The sequence below is a fragment of the Carettochelys insculpta genome, chromosome 7 (assembly GCF_033958435.1).
Source record: "Carettochelys insculpta isolate YL-2023 chromosome 7, ASM3395843v1, whole genome shotgun sequence".
In the NCBI taxonomy this organism is placed as follows: domain Eukaryota; kingdom Metazoa; phylum Chordata; order Testudines; family Carettochelyidae; genus Carettochelys; species Carettochelys insculpta.
In genome coordinates this window covers 27,943,016-27,964,412 of record NC_134143.1, presented here as the reverse complement: position 1 = coordinate 27,964,412, position 21,397 = coordinate 27,943,016, and positions in this window count along the sequence as shown.

Sequence of the window (21,397 nt, the reverse complement as noted above, 5' to 3'; positions counted from 1 at the left end):
GAAGAAAAGAAAAGCTTAATGGCCGGTAATAATCCTATACTCAGCATTATCAACCTAACAGCAGGGAAGAATGTGAAGGCCACATCCAGGCTACAGATTTACTTGATGTCTAGACTGCAGGCTTTTGTGGACAGAAGTTTGTGTCAGAAGATATCTTCCAACAAAACTTCTCTCAACAGAGTGCATCCAGACACCAAAGCTCATTGAAAGAGCGACCTGCTCTCCTGACAGAGAGCAGACAGACAGATGGGGGACACGCTTAGTAGAAGAGCCACCCAGAACCACCTCAGTCAGGTTTGCAGGTCATCAGTTCCTTCTGAGAGCTGGTGCCAGAGCCCTGAAGAGAAGCACCCATAAAGGGAACCCTCCAGACAGCAATTCCCTGCCCCGATGTGGACTTGAGTACCCCTGTCAGGGACAGCAAAGCTCTCACAGCGTCTGCTGTGCATGCTCTGCTTTTGCAGGCAACACAGCTGGTCCCTGGGCCCCATGCTGCTGGAGCTGCCCCTGGGCTTGCAATCGCCCCACACAGACGTGCTGCTGCAGCTTGTACTGCACTTTCTGGCAGCTACGTTTCTGTTCCTCAGCAAGGTCGACCACAGATCATCTTTGGGGCACTGGTCTTGGCTTCAGGGGCTACACATTTGCATCTGCACCCCTGGACAAGCAGCTCTGGAGGCCCTGCCCCAGGGCATGGAACAGTGGGATGACCAGCAGTGGCTTCAAAACTTCTGAGTGCGCCTTCTTGGAGCTCTGTGCCTGGTTCACTCCCACCCTGCAGACACATGACACACAGCTACGGTTTGCCATTCCAGTGGAGAAGTGGGACGCAATTGCCCTCTGGAACGTCACCGCCTCTGACCGTTCCTGGTCAGTGGGCAACCAGTGTGGCAAGAGGAAGACCACCGTCAGGGCCCTTTTCATGAAGGTAATGCATGCTCATGCTGTAGTCCTCACACAGAGGTGGGAGCGAGCATCCCACTGAAATGGGACCTGCAGGAAGTGGGTTCAGGGGGTGTGGGGGTGGAGTGGGAAGAAGCCCCTTCTCCAGGGGTTGTACCACCCCCCCCCCTCACAAAACACTGCTGCTGGGGGAGTGGCCTCACAGGGTGGGCTCATGGACAGCTCAGAAGGATTGGATGGGAAAGGGAGAGGCACCACCCAAGGGCACAAGCACTCCCTCCCTCAACTGCTGTTACGTGTGTGTTTGCCTCCCTCTGCAGGACATGGGCACCATCAACTAGATCTTGTTGTAGAGGATCATCCATCTGGGAGACCTTGACCAAGTCATGGCTGGATTCACTGCCCTGGGGATCCCAAACTGTGCTGGAGCCATCGATGGGACCCATATCATGATCCTCATACCGCAGTCCTCACACCAGAGCATCATGCAGCCAAATTTATCAACAGAAAGCACTATTTCTCCATGATGCTGCTGGCCCTGGTTGACCAATGTGTACAGTTCACAGACATTTACACACAGTTGGTAGCTGAAGCTCCACAGGGTACAATTAAATGAGTGTCTGAACCATGCCAGGATGCAAGCTGACTGCCTCTTTGGCTGCCTCAAGTCATGGTTCAGGTGCCAGATGACCTACCTCAACATGCAGGAATGCATCATCCCAGAGGTTGTGTCAGCTTGTTGTATTCTGCACAACGTCATGGAAGGGTAGGGGAAAGCCTTCCTCCCAGGACAGAGGGAGAGATGCCAGCTGCAAGTCCCAAGCCTACAAGCGGCTGAGCACAGCTGCCATCTGCCAGGCCCATTGGGACAGGGTGTGGCTCCAAGGGGCCCTGAGGGACAGCTTCTCCCAAGAACTCCAGTAACCCTCCCCAGAGCCCCTAGGCTCATAGCCCACCCCCATCTCAACCCCTCACTTTACCCCTTTGTCCCTCCCCAACCCCAGAATAATACAGCCATTCCTCTGTGTGCTAAACGAAAAACTGGTGTACTGAACTATTTACAACGTGTGGGGGAGGGTGACTCGGAATGTCGAGTGGTGAGGGGGCCTCAGAACTTGGTGATGGGTGAGCTTGGGACACGGGTGGGGGGCCATGAACCCAGGGAGGAGTGGGACCTCAAGTGGCACTGGCCTCAGGATCCCCTCTGGCCATGCATTCAGGGCCCCCGTTGGGCCTGGCTGAATGCTGGAAACCAGAGAGATATGGACATGAGGGGGTTGTGTGGGACCTGGGTAGGCAGGGGTTCCAGGGAACTTTGTGGAAGGGCAGGAGAGTGTAAAGCTGCAGTGGCAGCAGCAGGTATTTGGACCAGCACGTCCCACCGCCTTGTGGTAACGACATCACAGAGAGACATCACACTTGCAACTACCATTCCACATCCTTGCAGACACGATACAAATCTGTTGGATGTCTTTCAGCACCACAGCGTGTTGCCGCATGATAGCCTCATAGTCCCTAGCACTCTTCCTCTGGCTCGGGGGGGGCGGGGGGACTGTGGTGGTGGTGTTGGAATGGCTTGGTCCTCAGTTGGTGATGGTCTGGCTGTACAGAATACAAGGAGGGAGAGACACTCAGTCTTTCATGCAACACAGTGCCTGAGGCCATGCATCCCACTGTGAGCAGTGACCAACACCCCTCAGGGCAGGGGAGGGTAATGTCCTGAGAGCAAAGTCATGGGTTGCCTGCACAGAGGGTCCTGCTGCAAAGAGAGTCCAAGGTGCCTATGAGATTGTACTGGTCTCTGTAATACCCTCTCCACCCCCAACAATGGGCTATTGGCCAAGGGGGAGTGTCCAGCCACAGAGAGGTCTCCACATGGGTGGCGGGGGAGCAGGGTGCAGCTAAACCCTCCCTGGGGCCTGTAATTCACTCATGGCTCACAGCACTACCCATGGGAGCAAGTGCTGCCATGCCAATGCCCTTGTGGCTAGCCTGCTTCCAGCTGGGAGTCCTCCCTGCCAGGGCCTCTTACTTATCTGGCCTCCCATGAGCCTGGCAACAGAATGCTACCCGTGCTCAGAGGCTGTCTACTGGGTCTACATGGTGCACACTAATGCTACACGTGGCTCCATGTGCTGGTACTGCAGCATGAAGTCCCACCAGAGCCAGCCAAGCAATGTTTGCACCCCCTCCAGTCTGCACCTGCCTCCCATGCCCTGGATATGCGACAAACATGGCACTCACCTGAGAAACCCTCCCTGGCTTCCAAGGAGGCCTGGGAGACATCACAGCTGCCTGGGACCAGCTCCAGGATGATTGTGAGGCTTCCAGCCTCATCCAGGTGCTGCTGCTGCCCCTCCTCTGGCTTTTCCTTGTCATGGGCAATGATGGGGATTATCAAGCCCAGAATCCAGGATGAAGCTGAGGCACAATGTGCTATCCCCTTCTCTCCCCCAGGATCTGGTGGAGCACTTGATAACAGGGGCAACTGGCTGGTTCTGCCCTGAGCAGTCTGCAGTTTCCTGGGCTCAGATGCAGCAGCTCCTTGACTTTGGCCCTCACTTGCTCAAGGGTGCAGTATGGGTGGCCTCATTTGGCTAGAGCCTCAGTCATGCAGCTGTAAATATCTGAATTAGGATATCTGGCATGGGGGTCTTGGAGGATCTTCTCCACCCAGAAATCCAGAAGCTCTCTGGGCTGGACCAGGAGGAGGCCTGCCTCTTTGAACCCCCAGGGAGGATCCTGAGACCTCAGGGGCTGCTCCCTCAAAGGTCCATGGGGTCTCTGGGGCCTGTGACTCAGCCCTGGTGCTCCTGGCTGTGGTTGCAAGCACACTGGAGAGAGCTCTGTGGCACGCAGCTGCTTTGCCATTCAGATACCTGCCATGGGGCTCTCCAGCCTCCCGGAGGCTTTAAGAGAGCCCAGAGTCAGGAACCATAGAGTGATGAATACTGTAGACAAGGTATCCACTGGGGCAACCTGCATGGTGTCCTGGAGGCCTCTTCTCTCAACAGAAGGCCCCCCAGAATGTCCAGACCAGCCTTTTGTTGACAGATCTCTCTCGACAGAGGCATCCTTCCTCATGGCAAGTGGGGTACAGCCATCAACAAAACTGCTCTACGCCAATTTACTGTTGACAGAACAGACTTTGCAAATGTGTCCATGCCCATTATTTTGTCGACAAAACCCTGCAGTCTAGACATAGCCTGACTGCTGCACAGATGTTAGTTGAGAGTAAAAAGAGGAGCAATCTATGACCAACATAGATGTGCTGGCAAAATCCCTAGTGTAGACCCAGGGCTCCTTCTGTAGAAAAAGCAGAAGCTGGTACTCAGCTGGCTCTCCACACGTGCAACTCCAGCCCACCCCACAGCTGGGGCTGCTCAGGTTCTGGTACTCAGTACTGGCAAGTAATGGCACAAAAAAGCATTGGTTATACCAGGAAAACTCCCTGCTATTGTCATTATAGCTTGTTTAGCACAGGAGGCCAGACTAACCGAGCAGACAAAAGCGCAGTTGCTTGCTATCCCTGCATTCACCTTAGCAGTGTTTTGCCAGTGTCAGTGTAACATACCGGTATAGCCATACTGGCAAAACACACCTTGTACGAATATGGCCTAAGGGCTTGTATATTTGTGCAGTTATGTCACTATTTAAACCTCTATATTTATACTCATATAACTCCCAATTCGCTGTTTTTCTATTTTAGTATTTGTCACACAGGAAGCACAACGTCCACGTGAGGACATTAGTCTAGCTACAGGGATTTAACTGTAGCAGTACAATTGTTCTGGTATGGATTCCTATACAGGCAAATTAAAAGAAAGGTTACATTTTATGAGACACTAACATTCATTCAGTACAGTGAAAATTAACTGAGTTAGATACTGAGTTTCTCCTGTCAACCTCCCTCACTGAGGACGGCCACACAAGTCATTCATAGGTAAGCCAATTCCAGATATGCAATTCCAGCTAGGGCAATTGCATATCTACAATCAACTTTAAGGTCTTCTCTAGACCTGGCCTCAGTCTAAAAGTCAGCATACATCAGATCACAACAGCTTAACTGAAATAAGGTGATTTGTAAACAGGAGGGAAGCTACAGATGACTCTCACAATGACAATAATACTAAGTTTTCTAACTCCAGGAAAAGAGTGGTTGTGTTTCTCTTCTAGGCCAAGCAGGACAACAGCCAAAAGAATGGGGTGAATTCAGGTAAGATTCGGGAATGCCAGCGGAGGCATTAGGACAAACGAGGAGTTGCAGAATATTCACCTAGCACACACAAGGCACCACTTTTCACCTGACTCACCTTTTCAAAATGCTTCTTCTTACTTTTTCCCAGCCACACCTTTTTCACAACTCAACCTTTAAATGATCTCCCGTTAATATGACTTCCACCATAGTATATCCGATATCAAAACACCCATTTTTCATAACTTGTTAACCCCCAAAATAGCTGATATTTCAGCCTACGTGCCAGCGATGTGGACTTCTTTGCAAAGGTCAATGTACTCAAAGTCCTATGTGCCTCCAGTACTCCTGTCCTACAAAATGATTTCTGGGGACAATCTCATATATTTTTTCCCCTGCAGCTGATTGCCAAGGGCATTCAATTTGCTTTCTACTACTACATCCTTTGAAGATCACCAGGTGAAAGGTGATTTAATAAGGCTCCATAAAATCAGAAGGTTTAAAACCTGAAAACAGAAAAAACATGCCAGGGCAGCAATACTCCATTCTAGCATACTCAAGGACTCCTACAGGAGCTATGGGGTTTTGTTTGTTTGAGTGATTGATTTGTTCTGTAAACACTGGGACCAATCTCTACAAATCCTACATGGTTGTTGCTTGAATAGTTTTTTCCTACTAGTAGCTTTCTGTGACAATAAAAAGACTATTTTGATCCTTAATACACATATTGATGTGTTCTGCTTTGTTTTTGCAAGATGCCACACATTATGATATTAATTCTGAGCTGCAAAAGAACACATACTTTGCTGGGTTTGCTTTGGTTATATGGGGGAAGTGGTTTTTGGTTTTAGTTTCTGGTAGAAAAGAGGTTGTGTTGTGTTTTCTCTATGGCTCTACTGCTCAATAACCTTGATTCTAAACTACAGGTTGAATCCTTCTAATCAGGCACTCTCTCACGCAGCAACATCCATAATTGTGCATGACTGTAGTTAGCTGGACGACTACTTATCATGGGTGTGGCCAAGCTTCCTGCTGTCCCATAAAATTTGTTTACAGCCACCTGTCCTGGCTCTCAGTGTTCTATGATGTCATTTAGCTCTAATTTACCACTAAATGTCTTCTAAGAAGTCCAGTAAGCAATGGAAGAGTTGGTGATGCTTCTGGACAATATTGACCTCCCACATTCTGGCAAATTCTCTAGTCTGGCACCAGTCAGGTGCCGAGAATGCCAGATTAGAGCAATGCAGCCTATATTAACTTTTCTTCTCTCTTGACTTTTCCTCTCAGATAGTTTTAGTTTTCCTAAAGTCTCTAGAAAACAAAACCAAAAAAAAAAAAGCAGTCATGTAGCACATTAAAGACTAACAAAATAACTTATTAGGTAATGGGCTTTTGTGGGACAGACCCACTTCTTCAGATCTACAGCCCTACCAGAACAGACTCAATATATAAAGCATAGACTTCCAAATATTGCAGTTATTTTGTCATTGGCTATGTTTGAGTCATGAAAAAATGATAAGTTTCATTTAGACCATACAGAAACAACAATCAATCAGCAGTTTGCTCAAAATTGCTCATAATTGATTTGACTTAGGTTCTGTGTTACAAACAGGAATATGATAACCATAGGATAATCTGAAGAAATGGCTTTGTCCTAAGAGCACAGGTAACTGTTACCACTCCAGGCTAACTGACAGAAATGAAAGCAGATAAAAAGACTTATTTTAAACAGTGTTGCTTATGTGCTTTGTTGTAGCCATATGTTTAATAAATGTATATTTATTCCTTGATCAATCCAATCATATTAAGACACACAAATGCACCTGAGCAGCCTTAGATTTTTTCTGTAATAACAGTACAATAATTATGCATATATATCACACGTTGTCCCAAATTATATGAAACTGATTTTCAAGGACACTATTTTGTTCAATTTTCCCCCTCGATGGTGTCAAGATGGTAACCACTAATGCAACAGTAATAAAAGGGCTGTATACTTGCATCAAGGGGTTAACTATTGTTAACAAAGTCCCAATTTCTGAAGGAAAAAAACAGTAGGACTTGTGCCTCAGGAGTCAGGGAACAAAGTACTCTATTTTAGGATGGCTGGTCTCATTTATTAATTATAATTCCATTTAATTAACTCCAGGGCAGAGTTAAGGTAGTTTGGATTTCCTAAGTGTGCATTTCCATCCATTAATTTGTCTAAGTTTCTTTCAGGTCAGCCTTTCCTTTATCTTCTGGCTTTAAAACATGTTTATTTGGGACAACATCCTTCCAATGTTGTTTAACCTTAATTATACCGATGTAACTCCATTTATAAAATTTTTTTCTAGAATGCATTTGCCTTCCAAAAAATTGTTCAAAATTTTATACATGAACAGTGAAGAAAAATCCAGAGAGAGAAATGCCATGTGCTATTTTTACTTACTGCAAAATATCCATTACCAACAGAAATCCTTTTCTTTAGTGCTATTCTTTAAGGTCAGATCCACCAGTGCGCTTTGACTGCTCTATGCTCTGTGGACCAACACAAAGTAGCTGGAGAAGAATGGCTAGTAAACCTGGGCATACAACCCTCTTGCATCACCAGACCAGTGTCTAGCAGTCCTAATGTACTACCCAGTTTTCCTATCATTCCGGCTACTCCCATTTACCTGCTTACTATGGGACTCATGCCACAAGGTGCCCCATTTCAAAACTGCCACCACTTCATTGTTTCTCACAGGAATAAATCCAAGCTGCCCTCAGGGAAGAAAGTGACATTCCGTGCTGCTAAGAGATAAAGAGGACCACTGGGAGGAGCTGGTGAACATTAATGGCGGTCGCTACATTGGCGAGCAATAACCTTTCAACATAGTCCTGATTAAAGAAATTAGATCCCAACCTTTCTCAAAAATGCCCATACAACTCAGGGCAGCCTGAGGCCTCAATTGTACCAAAAAGAACAAGAGATGGCAGCCATTTTTGACATAAAGCTATTTGTCATGGAATTATCTAAAGTAAAGCATTATTCTTCAGTTCCTTCTGAAAAAAATTAGCTATGGAGATCAGCTGCAAAAATTGATCATTATTTTCTTCCAAAACCAGACTATGTACAATCTTGTAAGGTTTATTTTAAATCAGTTGTTTAAAGAATCTGTTATTCTTTTACTGAGAACATTTGGGACAAAGAGAAAATGAGACACTTCAAGCTATATTTTGTACAGGACCCATTTTTTAAAAATTTGCAAACAAAGTAACAGAGCTTTTTGTGCATTGTCAGAGATTTTATTCTTTTCTCAAAGAATAAATAAATACTGTAAGTTTGGTGTGGAAAAGCTGCATTCTTCATACATCAGAAACTGAATCTATGCTTTAAGTGAAAAAAATTCACCTTGAGTTATGGAATTGCTCCTGGCAGTTCTGTCTCTAAGTAAAATGTTCATGGACCTAACATAATCCCATTCACAGATACCTTACCTGTCCCTGGATAAAAGTATCAGCATTACATCTTTAAGTTCTGACCCCATTTCATCATACCAGGCATCTCATTTTTATTGTAGTCACCAGTTGGCCACTTGGAACAGAAGTTACTCTTTTAGTTAAAAAAAAAAAAGAAAAAACTTATAATTTGGCAAGGGGAAATAGGATTTCAAGATGGTAACCACTAATGCAACAGTAATAAAAGGGCTGTATACTTGCATCAAGGGGTTAACTATTGTTAATAAAGTCCCAATTTCTGAAGAAAAAAACAGTAGGACTTGTGACTCAGGAGTCAGGGATCAAAGTACTCTATTTTAGGATGGCTGGTCTCATTTATTGATTATAATTCCATTTAATTAAATTAATTTGGGCACTGACAAATAGTGTCAGGGTTTCTTTTATTTCCAATATTTTAAAACATAATACCTTAAGTGTGTGCTATGCTACATTTGCTGATGACTTTACACTCCTGTGCCATCATTTATTGACACAGAAGATGACTATAAATAATCATAAAATGTTCAGAGGATAATCTGAAGAGTTTACAGTTCTGGGACATCTGTTTAGACTGCATGACTGAAGTGCCAAAACCTCCAATACAAATGATCCGACACAGTAGGAGGGAGGTTTTCAGCACCGGACTGCCAAAGCGGGGTGGGGAGTGCGGGGGAAGAGAGAAGAGGCAAAGTGGAATGGAAAATGCATAGAGGTATAAATTACAAAGCATTCACTAGCTGGGGCAGCTGTGAAATGGGGAATGTTGCTCTACTGCACACCTCTGTGCTACAAATAGGCAGCCAGATTGAATGGTTTTGTTTGTTTCTCATACACGTAATTAGAAAATATCACATTCTGCACATTAGCAATAATGAGCTACCGCTGCACATTGTACACACATTATATAAAACCTTATAAAATCTATGATCTTAACGAAGACAAAAACCAGAACTGTGAGCTAGAGAGAACAACAAGGGACTCACTTCTGCAGACTCATGCATCTAATTTGAAATCAATGGAGCAAATCATGGACTCTACTCAGTTGAGGAAAGGTTTCTCATCTTTTTTTGACACAAAAGGAAGCACTCTTAAAGATTTCAAGCTATTGATTCTGTCTTCAGAGCAAACAGTTTGATGGAAACAAAGTCTTATTTTATTAGCAGTAGTATTAAAGCTGCACCTCCAGGTCCGCCAAAAAGAATAAGGGCGCCTTTTGCTAAGTGTTGCTGTGACACATGAAGTTTTGGAAACGGGTTCATCAAAGACTATTTCATCAACTTTACATATGCTTATGGGCTTGCTAGTGGTTAAAGGGATCAGGTCAAAGATGGTTCCTGAAGATTAAATCTTTGCGGAGCAATTGTCCATAATGTAGGTAACAAGTCTTTGAAAGATTTATATTGTGAGGTAATCACATACACTCACGCAACTTAGTTCAAGAGATCCTAGCCTACTCCACTCTCCCTGGCTTCTGGCCACATTGTCTGTAGGTGGGGCAGTGGTCTTTCCGTGAACTAGGGGTGGCACAGAGGACTGACATAGAGGCGGGGTGATCACATGGCTGGTAGCCCCGTGTCCCTCCTCAGCAGTCACCCCTGCTGAATAACGTTGTGATTTTTGGTGTTAAGTGACTATCTACCATGAAGGCAGATTTGCTTGGGTGGCAAGATGCACTGGAGTACCCAAAGGCACTGTCCGTGACTGCATGTTAAGGCTGTTATAGGGGAGTTTATTCTTCATACTAGGTGGGTGACATCTCAATGTAGCTTACGCAAGCAATTTGAGCTTTGCACTCTGGTATGTAACAGTCTTGGCTGGGATTGAGCCACTCTAGACAACTTGACAGTAATATATATTTAAAGCCTGATGAATACAAAGAAATACGACAGGTCTATAGAACAAGACTGTAAGACACTGGCACATCTAAGGGTGTGATGAGCGTATATTAGGTAAATAAAGCAAAGCTGTAATGCAAGGCCTTAGATTAAAGGCCTGTCTGTTTTCTGCTTAGTTACACGAGGTCTCTGATTTAAGGTGAGAAACATGAGTGGAGGACCTAAGACTGATCTTATGCCAATAAGTCCACAAGGTTACCGTACAGGATGTGCCAATAGCAGATATTATGGAAAATGTGTCACAAAGTACCCATCCAGATTGCAAGATCCCTAATTGTAACAGCACAAACATTTCTTTTCTAACTGCAGTTCACCCTGGAAACAGGCTATAGTAAATGTTAAGAAGAAAAAAAAACTAAGAAAACAACTTATGAAAAGTGAGGGAACCCATCATAACCATAGGGACCATAAGAAAATGGAAGTCTGGAATCTTCATGCACAGTCATAAGGGCTTAGGTATGGTCAGAAGAAAAAGATGAAAGAGGTTCCTTGGCTTAGCTGAAGTGGGAAGACTGTGAATAAGGACTTCATTTGATAGACCCAGCAACCATCCCTCCATCAATGACCACCTGCTAAGGGATCTACCAGACTCCCTATCATCTTTGGGCATGTGAGTATGACTATGGCACTGGCTATGCCTTGGGTTCTCTCAGGTTGTGCAGATGTGTGAATGTACCTTGTAATACAAATAAAATTTTTACTTGTAACTGTGTTTGTGGTCACTGTATTCATTCTGTGTGTGCTCCTAAACCTCCATATCTAAAAGAATCCTAGAGGATCACTTTCATCCTATTGATCTAAAAACTGTAGCACCGCAGAAACTGAGATCACTCCCCACAGATACTGCTGCTTACACAGGACTATCAATTCAACTGAAAAGAGAGGCTACATGTGTATAAGCTGCTCATTGTTTTTAATATGTTTTCTCTGTAAAGTTTCTGTTTTGAATAAACAGTATTTTGTTTTATGAAGGTACCTGATCCCTGGTTTATCCCCCGTTACTGCCTCAGAGAACTGCAGAAGCTGAGCTTTAGTCAGATTGCTGAGCTAAGCTGATCACAGTGGGGCAGGAACAAAGCAACCCTTATTTTCCAAACTTTCAAATGCATAACTCCACAAAACAGGAAAACAATAGATCTGTGTAATAGCTGCTATTCAATTCTGGCAGTTGAAAAAGACCATAGCTATAGGGACATCTTATAATTTACAAAGCATCCTCCTGGGTCAACTTTGGCATATATGTTATTCAGATTGGAACACATTTCTTGAGACTACTGTAGTATCTTGAATGAATATATATATATATGAACAGACAAAATAGCCAATCAGTTCTTGGCATGTACTTTGCAGATGTAGTCCTCATTCCATTTTAAAGGAAGAATATTTGTCAGGTCTAAAGCTTTTGTTGAAATTTCATGTATTTTAACTCCAAGGAGGACTTTAAAAATATTTGTCTTTGGGGAAAAAAATACAAATCCTGCTCCCACTTTATTCTACATTGAAACCTACAGCTTCTGTAAAGTCTCACATGTGGATGGGGCAGGCCACTCTAATCAACAGTAGTTCAATGCTCCAGCTGGGTTTTCTGAAGTAAATCAGTAAGGCAAAAGTCTAGGCTGATCAAAGTCACAGGGAGTTTTAACTTAATAGGCCAGAATTTCACCCTTAAGGTTTGCAGGCACCATGACTACTGTTGGGGAAAAAAATATTTGCACCTGATTTTTTTTTTTGGCCAAACAATGCAAATTCTGGTTGACCAAAGCATTTTGTGAATTCTTTTGGGGGAGATGTCTCCACAGAAAGCAATTTTTGAAATATCTGCATGACATTTTGACAGTAACAAAATATAAAATAGGGGAAATGTGGCTGCTAGTCACATAAGCAAGGAGGAGAAGCCTTTACAGCCAGTGCCCAATGGTTAGGGCATGTCCCTGGGATAGGGGTGACCTTGTTTCCAGTGCCTGCTCCAAAGAGGGAATACAAATCCATGTCTCCCACATCCCAGGTGAGTGCCTTAGCTACAAGACTATGGCCGTGTCTACACTAGCCCCAAACTTCGAAATGGCCATGCAAATGGCCATTTCGAAGTTTACTAATGAAGAGCTGAAATACATATTCAGCGCTTCATTAGCATGCGGGCGGCAGCGGCACTTCGAAATTGACGAACCTCGCCGCCGCGCGTCTCGTCCCGACGGGGCTCCTTTTCGAAAGGACCCCGCCTACTTCGAAGTCCCTGCATTCCCTGGGAAGTAGGCGGGGTCCTTTCGAAAAGGAGCCCCATCGGGACGAGCCGCGCGGCGGCGAGGTTCGTCAATTTCGAAGTGCCGCTGCCGCCCGCATGCTAATGAAGCGCTGAATATGTATTTCAGCTCTTCATTAGTAAACTTCGAAATGGCCATTTGCATGGCCATTTCGAAGTTTGGGGCTAGTGTAGAAACAGCCTATTGGGCAGAAAGGGGAATGGCAGCAGCAGAATCACTACCACCTTTTCCTTGTCTCCTAAGTCCCTGCATGAATCTAGCTCTTCTTTCCATCTACATATCCTATTTGATTATTAGCAAAAGCAAACAGTTAAAAATACCCCATGTCACAGTGAAATGTTTGAAGATCAAATGAAGCAGTTTGTTCAAGCCAAGAACTACATTTTTCCCAGCTTTTGGATTCACTGAAAGTTCTGACAAATTTCTGTTTCATGTTGACTCAAGACAATTTCCTTTTGGAACTGTCAACCAATTGGAATGTCAGTTATTTGCAGCACTCCAGTTATGACACATGAAAAAAAGTTCAGGCTATATTTATCCTTCAGATCTCCCCCCCTTGCAAATACAGTAGCCCCCCAACTTACAGGGGGGTTGCATCCTCACAACCCCCACCTAAGTGAAATTTCCTGCACAATACAGGGGAGCCAGGAAACTGATGACAGCACCAGCCCAGTCAGTTTCCTGGCTCCAGCAAGTGGAGGGGAGTGGGGGGTAGCCAGTGCTGGCCAGTTTCCTGGCTCCCTCCATTGGCAGGAAGCCAGGAACCAAGCTGCCAGCTGGTTCCCAGCTCCCTGCCACTCTGGGAGCCAGGTGCAGTTTCTCACCAGCTTTCCCCAGCTGTGGGAAGCCAGGGAGAACCTGCAGCAGTCCAGCTGTCTGCCCACCTGGTTTCCTCCAGCTGCGAGAAGCCACACGAGGCAGACAGCTGTGGCACAGTGGCTTCTCCCAGCTGGGGAAGCCAGGGAGAATCTGTAGCAGTGTGGCTATCTGCCCACCTGACTTCCCCCAGCTGGGGGATCTGGGCTGACAGACAGCCACAAAGTAGATTTGAGTTGTGCTTAACTCACGTGAATGCAAGTTAAGTGCAACTCGAAGTTACACATTTCCAAGGTTTACTGTAACTCCTTTCTCTCTTGCATTTTTATTACTGTTATTTACGGTACATTGTTTTCTTTCACCTAATACTTGGCAATGGTAGTTTAATCATGTGAAGAGTGCATTATATGCAGAGAGATAAATGGGCTGATATGGCATACTGGGAAGAAAGGATCACTGGTCCACTGGTACTGGCCTGTACATGGCCAACGTTAAAGCACTACTGTGGCCTGGGCACACCCCACAAATTCTAGGTACAGAAGCACTGTTTAGCAAAACTACCCTGTTCTGGGAAACTGTCTTGATTATGATAAACTTGCAGCCCACTGAATCTGGAAACCCAGCACATAGGCAACAGCCAACTAAATGTCTCACAGGCCACACACAGAACCCCAATGGGCCACATGAGGTCCCTGGGTTGCACGATGCCCACCAGGTGACCATCCATCCTGTTTTCAATGGGACTATCCTGTATTTTAGGTCTCAGGCAGGATTCCTGAATTCAGCTTACAGATTCTGCCTTACAGCTAACAGCACCCCGGTGCTGGACAGCACATGTAGCACATATTAACTGGCCAAGCAGGGTGTTCAGGGAGCAGCAGGAGAGGGAGCCAGGGGTCATCATACGGGAAGAGTTAGGTTGGCAGGGAGGGCAGTGGCACCCTCCGCCCCATGTCCAGGTTTTCTAAGGGCAAGGATGGAGACAACCCACAGACAGCAGCCCCATCCCAGCTCCCCAATGCTGCAGGACAGCCTGGAAGTCCCACCACCTGACAGGGTAGCCACCCCATATCAAGAGGTTTCCTTGTGAGGCAGCAGCTTCCACCGCTGCTGAACCCACCTGCAGGGCAGTAGTCCCATTCCTGGCATCCTGTGGCTCTGGGCAGCCACCCTCACAGCTGGAAAGGGCCCCTGTCCCTACTGGGAAGCTGCAGGCCCCATGCCCAGGGAGCCCCTGTATTGCCTTACTGCTGGTACCCTAGTGGGAGCCCCCTCCATTTGCAGCTTAAACTTGTAAATACTGTAAATAAAACCTGAGCAACGGTGTCAACTCCTGTAATGCTGTCCTGTCTTTTTCTTTCATTCCTCCTGGGGATTCAGAAATATATTTGGTGCCAAGCCCACAAAGTTATTTTGGTCTTTGATTTTACCCAATGGCTGCTGTTCTGAAACACAAGTAAGGCCAAACATGGGGTGGATAGAAGTTTTCTAACTTACTTACACAACCAACCCTTGCTTTGCTCACAATATCATTCTTTTGTGGTCACATTTCTGATAGGTTGCTGTGGCAGCAACTGCTTTTCAGAATCTGAATCAGTGCTGGGTGGGAACTGTTACAAGGCAACAGCCACGTGAAGGTTGACCTTTGTCTCCGAAATGTCAAAAGAACATGTAAGTTCTTTTAATGATGACCTACAAAAGCAGTTCAAGTTTTTGAAAAAGGACTCTTCAGTAAGTTACAAGTGTCTGGTTACATGTCAGACACATGGAACATATTTTTCAATTACTCACTCAACACCTTCAAACAAAAAACCGCTGGGGTGCTGAACAAACTAAATGTGCAACTCCAAGTGTTTTGGAATTTTCAGTTAAGCAAAAACAGAGACGCTAATCAAATACATGCAAGTGAGGGACTGTTTGCTTACCATTCTGTGCACAATAGACACAGTTTCAGATCGAGTGACTGTACCTCACAATTGGTTAAAAACTTTACCGACCCAAGTATTCATCTGATGTACAAAATCCAAAGCAATAATTTGCAGCAAATTAGTTCTATTATCAGCAGAAGAACTACAGTGAGAGTTAGAGAAGTGCTCGTTTATCACCCAGTGTGAATGAATCAAACAAAAATTATCTTGTGCTATTTTCTTCTAATTAGCAGGATACACACAAAAATAGTTTTCTTCTCTACCATGTGAAATTCCTGATGTGCAGTGTGAATTTTTGTATCAATTGATTGAGAAACAGTCTCAGTGAAAAGCTATTTGTATAGACAATGTAAATACAAATGGTGGTGGTGCTAAACATGCTGGGAAAACAAACCTATGATGAAAAATGGAAGTCAAACCAGGGAAAGATCTTTGGTGCTCACACCATTCATATTGTACAAACAGCAGCTGACTGTCTTCCAACTAATTTGGAGTCCTTTGTCATGAAAGTTTATAAATGCTTTTTCATTTACACTCTGAGTCAAAGAATTGAAAAACTTCTGCTGATTTGTCAACCTTGAATATTCAAAATTGCAAGAGCATGCCAACACGATTCCTTTCTCTTGGACCAGGTCTAGAAAGAATGCTGTTGCTTTTAAATGGGCTCAGGATATATTTTCTCTCTCAAGACAAATGCCCAAACACTGTTCGAGAAAGCTTTCCCTTGCATAAAACTGTGGCTTTCTTATGCTAGTAAGCAAATAGCCATATTTCAGAAGACAGTGGAGGCAACTGAGAAAAATGACTCACCGGTGACAGAAGTTGCACTGCACATTCATGCCCTTGAAAATAATTTAGGAGACAGGCTCAGAGAAAGATTTGTTGCATCACACACAAAGACCCTGTTGAAGTCTTTGGCTGAGGGTGGGGAAATTGATGAGAATTTTGCAGTGCAGTTGAGACACCCATTTCTAAAAGATGGCAGAACAATTTTCACAAGATAGACAATAAGGCAGTAGAATACTCAGATCTGGCAAAGGCAGCTGAGTTTGTTTCGTTTTTGCCAGTTACCACAGCCCCCACTGAATGTGTCTTACCAGTAATTAATGCAGTTTGGTCACCTGAAAAACAACATCTCAGTGTTTCTACCATGTCTACCTATTAGTTAAGAATATAAAAATGGCCATACTAGGTCACACCAAAGGTCCATCCACCCCAGTATCCTGTCTGCCAAAAGCCCCAGGGGAGTGGACCAAACTGATACTGATCAAATGATTTCTCCTGCCATCCATCTCCAGCCTCTGACAAAGAGAGGCTAGAGAGAGCATTCCTCACACATCCTGGCTAACAGCCATAAATGGACAACCTCCATGAATTTATCTAGCTCTTTTTTAAAACCTGTTATAGTCCTAGCCTTCACAGCCTCCTCTGGCAAGGAGTTCCACAGATTGACTGTGCACTATGTGAAGAACTTCCTTTCATTTGTTTTAAACCTGCTGCCCATTATTTCATTTCATTTGGTGTCCTCTAATTCTGATATAATGGAAACAAGTAAATAATTTTTCCTTGTTTACTTGATCCACACTACACAGAATTTTATATACCTCTGTCATATTCCCCCTTACTTGCCTCTCTCCTAAGCAGAAAAGTCCTAGTCTCTTTAAACTATGTTCATATGGAACCCATTCCAAATCCCTAATCATTTAGTTGTGCTTTTCTGAACCTTTTTTAATGCCAATATATCTTTTTTGAGATGCGGAGACTGTATCTGTATGCAGTATTCAAGATGTGGGCATACCATGGTTTTATACAAGGGTAATTAAGATGTTCTCCATCTTATTCTCTACCCCTTTTTTAATGATTCCTAACACCTTATTTGCTTTTTTGACTGCCAATGCACACTGCATGGCTGTTTTCAGAGAACTATCCATGACGACTCCCAGATCTCTTTCCTGATTAGTTGTAGCTAAATTAGCCACCCATCATACTATATGTATAATTGGAGTCATTTTTTCCAATGTGCATTACTTTACATTTATCCACATTAAATTTCATTTGCCTTTTTATTGCTCAAATCACTCAGTTTTGTGAGATCCTTTCAAAGTTCTTCATAGTCTGCTTTGGTCTTAACTATCTTCAGCAGTTTAGTTATCATCTACAAACTTTGCCACCTCACAGTTTATCCCCTTCTCCAGATCATTTATGAATAAGTTGAATAGGATTGGTCCTAGGACTGACACTTGGGCAACACTACTAGTTACCCCTCCATTCTGAAAATTTACCATTTATTCCTACGCTGCTTCCTGCCTTTTAACCAGGTCTCAATTCATGAAAGCATCTTCCCTCTTATCCCAAGACAACTTAGTTATAATAATGCAGTATGCCTTTTTAATGGAGAGCTCCACAAACTTAATATCATTTTGAACATTTCCACTGCATAGGTCTCATTGATTACCATTGAACTGGCTGAAGTCCACACAATTTTACCAGGTGCCCCATATTTGGAATAAGGAAATATGGTGCCCGTACTCAGATCCTCTGTCTATCTATAGGACAGAATTTTGAACGCTGCATCCAACTAATTCCACCATTTCACAGAATGTTGTAGGCATCAATGGCCAGAGCATTACTGATTGTGTGGACAACTCAGAAAAAACAGAAGTGGGGAAGTGGAGAACAGAACCTCTGCTTTCACCTATAGATCATGCAAGTTGACAGTAGCCATGACCATCTTACAGCATAACTATCTCATCCAGGCTTCTCCTCCCAACTGAGTTTAGTGTATTCATACCTCAAATTACAGTTTTCCCAGAAAAATAATAATGGTGTGGAGGAAGAGGACTGGGAAGCATGAAAGCAGGGGGAGGAATGAAGGAGCCTGCTGTGGGGGAATGGGGAACTGAGAGGTATACAGAAATCTCATGGGGGTGTGTGGAGTTTGGTTGACCACAGAATGGCAGGACAGGTGTACACAGCAAACCTGGCATTCAGAACAATAAGGGACCTGCTACAGAGCAAAGAAGGAATGGGGGTACATCCAGAGCCCCACTAAAAGGGGAAGAAGGACGACCCTGGTAGAGAGGAAAGAGGATTGTTTGTTCAAACAGAGTCCCTGCCAAGAGGGGAGAAGGGAGGTTGCATACATAGGGTAGGGAAGAGTGCGGAACACACAAGCCCTGGTGGAGGAGACTGGGAAGCTGCTTGTGCTCTCTAAACATAAGAATGCAAATCTCTCTCCTGTCTCATTCCAGCTATGCTGCTTGGAAAAAATGTAGGTGTTCAGTGAAACTGGCATAAAACATTTAATGCTTCACTGCATGACCTGGACTTTCTAGATGTGAAAGACCAGTGCCACCATCTGGTACTCTAAGTTTTGGATCTTCATTTCCTCTGCAAAAGAATTCACAGCTTGTCCTATTCAGTAGAGGAGCAAGTGAGGGGGAAGGATAAATAGGTCTGAACATCAAAGCATAAATCTTTAAAAACTTCAATGCAGCAATTACAACATGAACGCAGTGTATAAAAGACGACATAAAACGCAGATTTGGAAGACAAGAGATTAAAGGAATAAAATCATCAAATGAGATCTTGTCATTTGGAAGAGAAAATAAGTTTTGCAAAAATATACACAGTAATTCAGACAAATATGTAAACTTAGTGTTCATAGGTTATTCATTTTCAGAAACTAACTTTCACTATGTTACAGAGATGTTCTCAATTATCTCAATGAGTTATCAGCTGTTTGAGACATACTTTAAGGAATCACCACTGGAAATTTTTTTTCCAGTTTAATTGCTTTAGAATAATGAACAGTCAAATCATTCAAAATTATACAGTAGGAATAGGACCCTAGGTAGGAACTCCCTAAAAAGCCTGTTTACTGTACATCAGACTTTCCCGGACACAATGTCTTGTACGAGCTTCCTTTCTCCTTCCAGGAAGCTTTATCAATTATTAGGAAATAGCCCAAGATTTTTGCAGAGCAGACAAGCTGCAGCTCAATGAGAGTCCTGCTTGGTCCCTCCCCTGAATTCACAGCTGCTGTAGGGTGCAACAGAATTCCTGGGCCTCTGGGCAAGGTTGGGGGAGGAAGCTAAACGCTCCCAGCAGAGGCGGGGCATTAGGCAGAAGCGGGCTAGGGCAACTAGCCCTTAGTGCTGCCCAGAGCAAGCCGTACCAGCCCTTCGTGCCATCTGGAGTACACTGCACAGGGTTCTGACAGCAATTTTAAGGGCCTGGGTGGATACTCCTTTTGTCCCTGCTCCATCAGTGGGCCTGTCCATCACTGATTGTTTCACCTCCCTTGCAAGCCACAGCTGCCTTATCCCACCACCCAGGCCTAGGTTCCCAGCCTTGGGGAGGGGCATCCCAAAGAGAGGAGCTGACTGGAGCTATTGTGGCTTTCTGGGCTTGTGTCAACTACCTTGCCACCATGCAAGAGAGCAATCCTGGCCCCTCACCTCCAGTGAGTAACCCCACTACAGGTACTAATGCCCTCAATAACAGCCCCCAACTTCCCCCTCCCCTCTTTCTGAGAACCTGGAGTATGGTGACACTACCCAAACTCTAGATGGATTTCTTGATTTTTAGATGGCTGACGTGTATATTTATCCATTTATAATTGTATTTAAGGATGGACCTTTGTGGATAAAATAGCTATGTCACTTATCAAACACGTGGAAGATGCTGACAATGTAAATTGATGGCACTGTTCCCACAGTGGGTTCTTGACTTTGGAACTACATCACAACTGTGTTATTACTGGTGATCATTTCAGCATTATTTACTTGAATTACCAAATACAAATAAATACCAAGAGCCTTAACCAAGGACCAAGACCATACCATGCTAGGCACTGCACAACCACAGAACGAAAAGATGGGTGCGCTTCCCCTGAAGAGCTTACAATGTCAGTCTGAGATAAGAGACTGCAAGAGGTACAGACAGACAGACAGGAAAGCACAAGGCAATAAGACTATCGGCCAGCCTGATAGGCAATAGTGACAATGCATTGACAGCCTAACCACTGTCAATTTGCATCATGGCAAAGAGGAGGGATCTGAAGGAAAGTAAGGCAGTTTTGTAGAGGTTCATGGAGAGGTCTTCCCCAATGTCCAAGAGGGAAGAAAACATGAAAGTAGTTGTTTGAAAAAGTAACAAGCCAGCAATGAAGAAGTAGAAGTTCATGGGCCAGTCAGAAGCAGAGCTTGGCTGGTGACAGGTAATGAAGGGGAATTTGAAGACAAACAGCCTTATGTCTGATGTGACAGAGAAGGGAGAGCCACTGGGCAGACACAAAGAAAGGGATGCAGGGTCAGAGCGAAAGCTAGGACAATGATTTTTACATGGACAGGAGACAGGTCTGAGTTAGAGAGGTAGATCTGCGTTTCATCGGCACAGAAATAGTAGTTGAATTTGTGTTTGCAGATGAGACTATTTCAGAGAGAAAGTGTAGAAGGAGGAGAGACGAGACTGTGGGCAGAACCTACTGGAATCTCACACAAAGTTGTATGGTAGATGAGGAAAACCCTGAGAAGGGCATTTTGAATGAGAGGTGTTCACCATATAAATAGATGTCTAAGCTGCATAGAGCCATTCTCTCAGGGTCACCTAGATTTTTGGCCCTTTACTTGCACATTTACAATGTAAGTTTGTCTGTCAAGGAGCCAGATTTACCAATCTCTCATTCACAAAGAGCAAAAATGAGACTCGTAAGCCCTCTACTGAGGGTAATACACAGCTGCATCACCCCAAAAGCAGTAGTGGCTCATGCATGAGACAAGCACAATCTGTGACAGTGACACTCCTAGCTCCCCCAGTATATTGAACCTGCTCTGCAGGCTAATGCAGGGAGCTGACAAGTTCATGGCCCTGCCTCTTTTCACACCCATTTCTTGTCATCTTTCCCTACCACAACCACCAACAGTAGATATAAAC